Raw genomic sequence first — 11,325 nt, 5'->3', positions numbered from 1 at the left:
CTGATCTTTCACTTTTAGAATCTCCGCATCATGCTGATCCCTGGCTGCTGCGTCGACCTCCGCGGACATCAGTGCTGCTAGAGCGTCAAACAAATCAGACAAGACTTGGGCCGGAGGCGGCGCCGAGCTTCCTGCATGCGGCGGTGGATGAATGAGGCACCGGTCGTGTGCCGGCCATGAAGACAGCGGCCCGGTTTGGCAGACCGGGGGAATCCAGAATACTGTTGCCCTCGGATCCTCCCTCAATCCGGCAGTCGTATAACTGGTAAAGCGATTCGGTTTCTCCGGAAGACTCGTCATCACTACGGACTACGGTTTCTCCATCAGAGATCGGTTCCTCCTCGTAACCCGAACCGTGGACGACACCTATGAAAACATGCCTGGCCTCAGGCTGAACCGGTGAAGAACTTGCATGCCGAGCCGTCTCGATGATGTCGGTGCAGGTGTCCGGCTCGGGGGCCGGTTCGCCGATCTTGCCGATGAAGACATGAATCCCACCAAAGGGGACCCGGTACCCGTATTCGATTGAATTAGCCTCAGGACCCCATCCTGCGTTGTCGATGTAGAGCTTGCCGCGGCGACTCTTCGTCATCCGGCCCACAGCGTATCCTGTAAGTCCATCGAAGCTGCCCTTCAAGAACTCGAAACCATCGTGCGATAGCCCCACGGTGGGCGCCAACTGTCGTGGAATTGTCACAGCAGATGTCCTCATGAAGGGACTTAGTCGTGGAGCCATCGCTACGGGTTAGCTTGAAAGGGTTAAACCGGACAAGGGGACACGAGAGTTTTATAATAGTTCGGCCCCTTCGATGAAGGTAAAAGCCTACGTCTAGTTGTGATTGGTATTGCTGGGGTTTCGAAGGCCAGGGAGCGAATCTGCTTTGTCTGGCTTCGAGTTGTCCTTTTTTTCTCTCTCCCTGAACCGCCGCCGGGTCACCCCTTTATATACTCAGGAGGGCCCCGGCCGGTCTACAGAGTCCCGAGGCTGGCTCATACAAGTGTCCGCCTTGGTCTCTTCTTTCTTATATTACAATGCAAGTTTATACAATCATGGCGGTTTACTGTAATGGGCCCTAAATCGCCTGCGGCTTTGAGCCTCTAAGCTTCATCCGTAAAGCGCCATCTTCTGGGTTTCTTTGGGCTTCAGTATAATTGAAGGTGAACCGACCCCTCGTTGGCGGTTTACCCTCAGTAGTTATATCCTCAACACGCGCCGTTCGAATTCAGCGTCCACTACAGAAAAACATTTCAACTCCCACGTGACCTTTCGTATACCCGCCGTGCGTGGAAAAAATTTAGACATCGGCTCGGCTCATTCCCGCAACCCGCGGAACGTCGTGACGAGGCGGGCGGCGGAGGAAGAGCGCGCGTGGATGTCCCTCTTGTTCTCATGCTCATACATGTGGGGAAAGAACCTCCCTTATAAAGAGGTCCAACTCCCTCTAAACTAGCAATGTGGGACTAAACTTTTGTTCAACCTCTTGCCTTGCACAAATGGACTGCGTGGGCCTCTAGGATTTATTAGGAATTTCTGAAACTGCTATTGGGCTAGGCCCAAAATAGACAAAATTACAGCAATCCCCCACCAGATCCCAAGTTTCATTTGCCAAGATGGAATCCATCTCGCTATGAACCGCTTCCTTCCAGTAGTCAGCATCTTCAGATGCATAGGCCTCTGAAATAGAACTGGGAGTGTCATCTATGAGGTACACAAGAAAATCATCACCAAAGGACTTTGCAGTCCTCTGTCTCTTGCTCCTAATAGGAACTTCATTGTTCTCCTCCACAGGACTTTCAAATTGTTCCATCGAAATTGTGGGTTCGGTAATTGTAACTGGTTCCTGATTCGATGAACTAGGCATCTCCTGATTAGATGAGGTAGCCATATCCTTCATGGGAAAGATATCTTCAAAGAAAGTCGCATCATTCGACTCCATGATCGTACCGACATGCATGTCAGGTACCTCAGATTTTACAACCAAGAATCTATAGCCAATGCTATGAAAAGCATATCCCAGGACAACACAATCCATAGTCTTTGGTCCAAGCTTCCGCTTCTTTGAAATTGGAGCATTGACTTTCGCCAAACAACCCCATGTTCGCAGATAAGAGAGTTTTAACCTTTTCTTCTCTCATTCCTCGAATGAAGTTATCTCTTTGTTCTTTGTGGGGACTCGGTTCAGGACATGACATGCTGTCAATATCGCCTCCCCCACTATGCCTTGGAGAGACCCGATGTATCTAACATGGCGTTAACCAAATCAGTTAGAGTACGGTTCTTTCTTTCGGCCACCCCATTTGACTGAGGTGAGTAGGGAGGAGCCCTCTCATGGATTATAGCATGTTCCGCACAAAAAGCATCAAACTCATTGGAAAAATACTCTCCACCATGGTCGGACCTAAGCCTCTTGATTTTTCGATCAAGTTGGTTTTCCACTTCAGCTTTGTAGATCTTGAAAAAGTTCAAAGCCTCATCCTTAGATTTCAGAAGATACACACGACAGTATCTAGTGGAGTCATCAATTAACGTCATGAAATATTTCTTTCCACCTTTTGTCAACACACCATTCATTTCACATAGATCTGAATGTATGAGCTCTAGTGGTGAAAGATTTCTTATTTCCGCAGTCGTGTGAGACTTACGAGGTTGCTTAGCTTGCACACACACTTGACACTTAGATCCCTTGACGGTGGTGAAACTAGGGATTAAGTTCAACTTTGCTAGTCGCGACATGCAACAAAAGTTAACATGACAAAGACGTGAATGCCACACATCGGATTCACTATTGTTGCAAATATGATTAACAACTTTATTGCAAACGTCTGATAAGGATAAACGAAACAAGCCTCCTGACTCATAGCCTTTACCAACAAAGGTTCCATACTTGGATATTACAAATTTATTCGACTCAAAGACAAGCTTGTAGCCATCTCTACACAGAAGAGATCCGCTAACAAGATTTTTATTGACGGAGGGGACATAATGCACGTTCTTCAGCCGCACGATCTTCCCCGAAGTAAACTTCAGATCGACCGTGCCAACACCACGAACAGAAGCACTTGAACCGTTGCCCATCAGCACGGTTGAAGTCCCTGCGGTCTGATAAGACGAAAACATGGAAATATCACCGCATACATGCACATTAGCACCCGTGTCAATCAACCAGTCAGGAGAATGACATACTGAAAGAATAGTGGGAAATATACCATACCCAGCATCCTTCATGTCAGTGTCTCCAATGACAACATTAGCGGTCTTGCCGCCTTTCCCAGGATGACGCTTGTCATAGCGATTAGGGCAACTAGGAGCCCAATGATCAGGATCCCCACACACATGACAAACACCTTTCTTCTTGCCATTCTTCTTCTTGAAGTTCGTGTGTTGCACAGCCTTGTTCTTCCCATCAAACTTTGCTTTTCCATCAAACTTGCCCTTGTTCTTGAACTTGTGGGGCTGGAAGTTCTGCTTCTATACCACATTGGCACTAGATCCTCCCTCAATACCTCGAGCACGTGTGTCCTTTGCTCTCTCCTTTTCTTCCACATCAAGAGTGCCAATGAGATCCGGGACGGAAAACTCCTGCCTCTTATGCTTCAGCAAGGTGGCAAAGTTCCTCCATGAAGGAGGAAGCTTAGTGATGATACCTCCGGCAACAAACTTGTTCGGTAGCATACAACTGAAGTGCTCAAGTTCTCTAGCAAATGACTGTATCTCATGAGCTTGCTCAACCACAGAGCGCTCTTCAGTCATCCTGTAATCATAGAATTGCTCCATGATGTACAACTCAGTGCCAGCATCTGAGACCCCAAACTTGGCCTCGAGTGCATCCCACATATCTTTTCCATTATCAATTGACGCATAAGCCTCAACTATGTTCTCACCAAGAACACTCAAGAGAGCAGCCTTAAACAGAGTATCCATTTTCTGAAAAGCTTGTGCCCATTGAGCATCAAGCTCTCCTTCAGGTTTGCCGAGAGTGGCGTCATAGCAACTCATGGTTTGAAACCATAAGACCGCTCTCATGCGCCACCTCTTATAGTGGATACCCTCAAACATAGGAGGTCTCATGGAAGCAGCAAAACCACTTGGGGTAAATTGCCTATAATAAGGTTTTTGGATTGTTGGAAATATGAGCAATTTACCAAATGATTTTATTAACAGAAATACTAGATAAAGCATGACTAATATAGAAGAGATAAAACAAGTCATGCGTTCTGACAGAGAGAAGGTAAATAGCTTCTGCATATATGAACCGTAGCCTATCATATCTAAAGCAGACAGTATAGCAAGTAGCATATATGAAGTAGAACCTAACATGTGTAGGACAAGGACTAGAACAAGGAACTGCGGCAGAACCTTTAACAAGAAAGACAAGAACACGTACGGGACAGCAGCAGCAGAAGCGCTGGACTTGGGGTCGGTGTCCTCGCCTGCCATGTCGTCGAGGAGGTCGTGGACGTCGGGGAAGTAGTTGTTGGCGACCGGATCGTCCGTGATGAAGCAGCCAGTAGTCGCGCTGAGCGCTCCCCAAAAATCTTATCACCCTTCTCCCGTACAGGACTCAAAAGGTGCGGTTTCGGAGGCCTACTGTCCCGATCTGCGGTGCACGCCGCAAGCCGAGATGGGGAAGATCGTAGCAGCAGCGCAGTGCTCAGGAACTTTGTGGCGAGAGGAAGGGGATCTTCTGGTGTGTCTCTCTGGAGAGGAGCGACCTCTCTTATATAGGCACAGGAGAAGGACGCGAAGAGACTGCGGCGGGAGGTGAAGCAACGAAGGGAGACGAAGCGAACAGGGAGCGGCCGAAGAGGCGCGCCGTTCGAATTCAGTGTCCGCTATAGAAAAACGTTTCAACTCCCATGTGACCTTTCGTATACCCGTCGGCTCATTCCCGCAACCCGCGGCGCGTCGTGACGAGGTGGGCGGCGGAGGAGGAGCGCGCGTGGATGTCCCTCTTGTTCTCATGCTCATACATGTGGGGAAAGAACCTCCCTTATAAAGAGGTCCAACTCCCTCTATACTAGCAATGTGGGACTAAACTTTTGTTCCACCTCTTGCCTTGCACAAATGGGCTGCGTGGGCTATTGGGCTATGCCCAAAATAGACAAAATTCCAGCACACAGGCCCAAAGCTGCTATCCTCTGTACAATAATATCCATAAAAGAAAATTCAACATCATAAGAACTTACATCATATAGATCTCCGACTGCGAGAACATCTCCAACAGCTGAAGCAAATAATAAAAGGAGATATTTTAGAGGGCCTTCCAACGATTAACAGGAATGTCCCTCGTTCACAGTTAAAATATGCTAAATGCATTACCCAACTTTTTTCACTTAAATTCCCTGAGTGCATCATCTTTAGATCTAATAGCAATAGTTTTTAGTGGGCGCTTCAAACTTAACAGGAATGAGGTTGTGACAAGTGACACAGAAAGAGTAAATCAACGAAATGGACTGATTATCAATTTATCATGCTGAGCTTACATGGATTCCCAAAAAAATGTTCCCGAGGATACCAGGACCCAGCTCAACTGAAAGGGGCTGCAAGTGCACAGCTAGTATTATATTGTTAGAAGAGCAAACAGTGGATCTCAAGGGAAGAATAAAAAGTGTAAAAATGAGAACTGAAAAATTCACGTTAATAGTTTTGATAGGTAACACCGCGTAATTATTCGTTATATTCACACCATTTATGTTTTGTTCACTATCAAATAAGCTAAATCCGACCAAAGGTATTGATCTGCTAGGAAAAAAGACCCTGATCTGCAATGCTACAGAACTAATAAGATTAAGCTTAGAACTGTGACTGTACAATGCAAATAACTTGATAGAACCGTGGAAACGACGTCCTAGTTCTAACATTTGTAGCACTGCTTTTCCATCTAGCAACTAAAATTAAGCATGACAATGTTTACAGTCCTAATCAACATTATCCATGCTGAACCAGAATCACAAAAACTGCTTCCAAAATTGACAGTATTAATCGAGTTCACTTCCTCTCCTGAAATTGAGAGGACCTGAACAAAGCAAGCCGCATGCACAGCCTGGTGGCAGCCGCAGGCAGGAACATAACATCACTACACCCTTTAACTGGAAATACAATGCTTCAGGAACCTGGTGATCAACAGAGGAAGAAAATTTTAGATAGAAACATGCGTTTCATTGCTGGACTAAAACTAAAAAATGTTAAAAATCGAAGCCGTTGCAGGCCTCACAATGCATCACAGGATCCACTGTAGCTGTAGCAAGAATTCATTATCAAAGGAAACAATGAAGATGTAGCAGGTATTGATCTTTACAGGAAACATTGTCGTTGCTGCTGGTTTTAATTGTGTGTGCACAAATTAGCATCCCAAAGATCAGATAGTTAGGTTGTCTTGGCTATGCATGACACACACAAAATAGTACTTTGTATGAATAGAAAGTCATCTTCTAAGAGGCACATACATTTTGTCCATACAAAAATAGGAGGAAATTGAATTCTTTAATTAAGCCTGCCAAATTTCAAAATTGAAACCTCTGTATGCCTATGCCTGTAAATGGGTCATCCTATACAGAACGGTCTAGTGCATATACAATTAGTAAGTAATGTACACATACATGTACAGAAGACCCAAGAGCCATGGTTGGTACTTCAGTTTAATAGCAAGAGGTTCCATATAGTCGAGAACAGAGTTGGAAAATTCCATCAATAACATTCATTGATTAGAAAGGATTAAACTACAACTTTGAAGATTCCAACTCCAGTAGTTCCAACAAGGCTGCATACCCCGAGCAGACCTTGGAACAGATAACCTACACGCGCAAAATCATCTATTCTATCAACATCCTATATTCATCATCCGCCTCTCCCATTTCCTCTCTCCACTGCCTCCTCTCAACCCATCCCGCTAAGCCCCACCTTCCCACCTTCGCCTGGTCGATGCATACGGCCTTTGCATCACAGTGCGCAAACCTTCATGATCTAAATAGATCTACCTTTCATGTCAATATATAATGCTTGCTCACAGCCCATGACTCAATCTCTTGAAACAACAAAACACGGGGTTTTCTTTATTCTTAATTGAAACTACAATGTGGTATTCTTTTAACTCAAACTACAATGTGCAGATTATATATTTAGATTATTTATATTATATATTTGAGTAGTTGTGACAAAACAAAACATCGCTGCCGATACTATTGTGGATAACCCAATATAGCAAAACTTTGGCCTCCTTTTCCTGTAGTTAGGCAACTTCAGGAGCATAGCAACACAATGGGATGGGAAGGTAAGCAACAAAACTTCAAATGTATGAGTTGCTTGGGCTGCAAATTTCTGAAATTCTCACTAATTCAATATGTCCTCATAAACTGTAACCCTTTTAGGGTTGAGTGTGGCATTGGCGTTGGATCATGATAATTCACATACGGCAATTGTTCCAGAATAATTGTTCCTGATGTGTGGAAGGATCATGTATGTATGCATAACCAGAAGGATCATGTATGTATCAGATTATCTTGTGTGGAAAGAACAGAACCACAAGCATGTTGTTCAAACAATGCACACTTGAATGTAAAGAAAACTTACTGGCTCGGATGAGATCGTCGACGGCAGAGGAGGAGCAGAGGAAGGCGGGCGGCGGAGAAGAGGATCGGCGAGCGGAGGGCGAGGATGGGCGGGAGGTGGGAGAGGATGGGCGGGGCGGCAGCTCACACCCGCGACGGCTCCGGCTGTCCCACGGCTGTCCCACGGCGGGGTCGAGTGGCGGAGGCGAAGTGGCGGCGGCCAAGCTGCGGCGGGGCGGCTCCGGCGGCAGGGGAGGCTCCCGGCGACCCGCGGCCGCTTCCCGTGGCTCCGGCAGCGCGAGGAGGCGGTGAAGGGCGCGGCTGCGGGAGGCGAACGGCGCGGCTGCGGCCTGCAGGAGGAGGAGGAGGTCGTGCGGGAGAAGGAGGTCGTGCGAGTGGGCGGTTTCCTTTCTTTTTTACTGCGGGGCATCGATAGACCGTGGCTTATTGCGTGGTTGATAGCGTTAAATATAGAATGATTAAGGGCCATTAGATTTTGATGATGGATGGATATGATTGTTTGGATCTGCCCCTCTCTTTCTTTTATAATGGTAGTAGATATTTTTGTACGCCCCCCCTATATTTACTCGTTTGGAAAAGGCCTTTTTTAGTCGTTGAAGCCTGATAAAATCAAGGAATAAGACAAAAACTATTATGTAGCCCAAGAAAAATGAAAGTACACATGCCTATTCAAGTAATTATGGACACAAAAACACAAGCCCACAAGTCCATAACGGAATGTATCCGGTGCACCCACAGTTGTGGTGCTACTGATGCACCAGATGCTATAGAATATTTTCAAAAGTCTGAAAAAAATTCTAGCATGTTAATACAACATCAAGGTATGATGTCACAAAATTTCGTATAATAAATTGAAATATTTTTTCATATACAAAAATGACAAATTTGACATCAGTGTGATAATGGGCCAAATCTAAAGCCCAAGTTATGTTATGTACTATTCAGTGTTGAATTTGTCATTTTTTTTTGGAGTTATGTTTCAAAATTTGACTTGAAATTTTGTGACAATCTACATTGTTGCTGTGCAAGCGTGCTAATTTTTTTTACATTTTTTTTGAACATTTTAAAAGCACAATGTGACTTTGGTGCATCGGTAGCACCACAAGCTTCCGTGCACCAGATATTTTCCCAAGCGTATACACCGTTGGAACGAACCGGAATATTAGCTGTGATGGAACAGCTGACGGGTAATTCTTAGTCGTCTGAGCTAGAGACAGACCTATGGTACTACGTGACACATGTGATAAGCAACCTAAACTATTCACAAGAATATACAGACCCATGTTAATACCTTTTTTAGCTCATCGGAATTATTGGGAGTTACAATATGGTCAAATTCAATTGGTTTGCACAGTTTGACCACAAGTTCTAAAATAGTTTGGCGAGTTACGCTAGCTTCCTACTTGACACTAGCTCAAGGCAAGTGGCGGCACGCTCTGCTCGTTCCGGAAGTAGTCTCCTAAAGTTTGCTGGGCCAAAATACCTCTCGCCCCACACCTTGCTGGTTTTGTAGCTCGTCACCCCGCCGACCACCCTGTTCACACCAATGTCGAGGTCTCGGTAGTTCACGTAGGCGCCCCTCGGGTTCTTGCTCATGAACAGGGCCATGAAGTCGTATAGACTCCCGATCCAATTCGGTGTAGCGTTGCATCCAGCCCCTTTGTCGTTCCAGAGCTCCACGTACTGGATATTGTAGAGCACGCTGCTCCGATCCGGTGCGGGAACAAGGTGTCGTCAGCGGCGATGCGGCCAATTCTTCCGCCGTGAGGCTCCATGATAAGCTGCCCCGTGGCAGCACCGTTGGGCCAGAGGAAGATCTTCTCCCACGTCTCCTTGGTGAGGGCTTTCTTGACGTAGTTGGACTTGTTCTTAATGAAGGGACCTAGGGTTGTGGACCGGTTGAGGAGGAGCATCTCCAGCGGCGTGCTGTTGACGGCGTCGCCGAAGTCTATGTACGCCGTGTACCGCAGCCAAATCATCTCCTTGCAGTCGGCACGCGTCACGCCGAGCTCCGGGAACCGACTGAGCATCGTCGCCACCACCGCATTGCACTTGCTGAGGTACAGGCCTTCGAAGTTGGCCTGACGATTTTGTACGACAACATGTACGCTGAGGTCGTCGGGGAGCGCCGGTGCGAGGTTGCGAGCGTTTGCCATTTGGTGACCACGTCGGCCGCGCCCTGGTCCATGGTCTTGGCAACTTTGAAGAAGGTCACCTTTGGTGGGACCTGCACGAGCCTCACCTTCCATGACAGCACGATCCTGAAATTCCCGCCGCCCCCGCCGCGGATGGCCCAAAAGAGGTCGCCCCCCCCCCCCCCCCCCCCCCCCCCCATGGCCTTCTTGTTCGCCAGCAGATTCCCGTGGGCGTCGACCATGGTGGCATCCAGAACGTTGTAGGCGGGGAGGCCGTACTTGCGCATCGTCAGGCCTATGCCGCCCTGGAGATGCCCCCCAAGCCCACGGAAAGGCATCGCCTATGTCGTCGATTGTTATTACTTATTAACTAGCGGGATGACCTGCACATTTGCGCGGCTAGATTTGTATGTTATTGTGTTATATAGTAGTCCATATGGCAAATATTTAAAAATCAGTTGTTGGTGTTTATTATTCAACCGGAAACTAAATGTAAACATTAATATTTAGCTTCCACCTACATATTGGCTGTACATAGTTGTGTTTTTCATTTCGAATGTCACGCCAAAAGATATTTTCATACATGCTAATGTCTTGGTCATATAAAGCAATATAATCATATACATATCCTCATTGAAAATTTATATATTGTTCTGTCTCATTAACTCTTGACATGGTTTGATTATATTCTATGATATCAAAATTGTTCTCCCATCTGAATAAACTTAATATACTTGACATGGAACTCTCATTAACACATGGATGTAAATTCATATGGACATGGGTAAAACACATGAATTGCTACGAAAGATGCATTTTGCAGCAATACACTGAAAGATGAACTACTAAGAAGATGCAAGGAGAGAATGAAAGGAGATGCTTGGAATTTTACAAAACAAATTAGCATTAATGAAGGGACCTAGGATTGTGGACCGGTTGAGGAGGAGCATCTCCAGCGGCGTGCTGTTGACGGCGTCGCCGAAGTCTATGTACGCCGTGTACCGCAGCCAAATCATCTCCTTGCAGTCGGCACGCGTCACGCCGAGCTTCGGGAACCGACTGAACATCGTCGCCACCACCGCATTGCACTTGCCGAGGTACAGGCCTTCGAAGTTGGCCTGACGATTTTGTACGACAACATGTACGCTGAGGTCGTCGGGGAGCGCCGGTGCGAGGCTGCGAGCGTTTGCCATTTGGTGACCACGTCGGCCGCGCCCTGGTCCATGGTCTTGGCAACTTTGAAGAAGGTCACCTTTGGTGGGACCTGCACGAGCCTCACCTTCCATGACAGCACGATCCTGAAATTCCCGCCGCCCCCGCCGCGGATGGCCCAAAAGAGGTCGCCCCCCCCCCCCCCCCATGGCCTTCTTGTTCGCCAGCAGATTCCCGTGGGCGTCGACCATGGTGGCATCCAGAACGTTGTAGGCGGGGAGGCCGTACTTGCGCATCGTCAGGCCTATGCCGCCCTGGAGATGCCCCCCAAGCCCACGGAAAGGCATAGCCTATGTCGTCGATTGTTATTACTTATTAACTAGCGGGATGACCCGCACATTTGCGCGGCTAGATTTGTATGTTATTGTGTTATATAGTAGTCCATATGGCAAATATTTAAAAATCAGTT

At 46.9% G+C, this 11,325-nt stretch overlaps 1 pseudogene; it reads right to left on the bottom strand.

Moving 5' to 3' along the window:
• Positions 1 to 8,955: 8,955 nt before the first annotated feature.
• Positions 8,956 to 10,042, bottom strand: LOC123191317 (berberine bridge enzyme-like Cyn d 4; annotated as a pseudogene).
• Between the last annotated feature and the right edge of the window lie 1,283 nt (positions 10,043 to 11,325).

The sequence above is a fragment of the Triticum aestivum genome, chromosome 2A, assembly GCF_018294505.1.
Source record: "Triticum aestivum cultivar Chinese Spring chromosome 2A, IWGSC CS RefSeq v2.1, whole genome shotgun sequence".
Taxonomy (NCBI): Eukaryota; Viridiplantae; Streptophyta; class Magnoliopsida; order Poales; family Poaceae; genus Triticum; species Triticum aestivum.
This window is presented reverse-complemented; position numbering and strand designations above follow the sequence as displayed.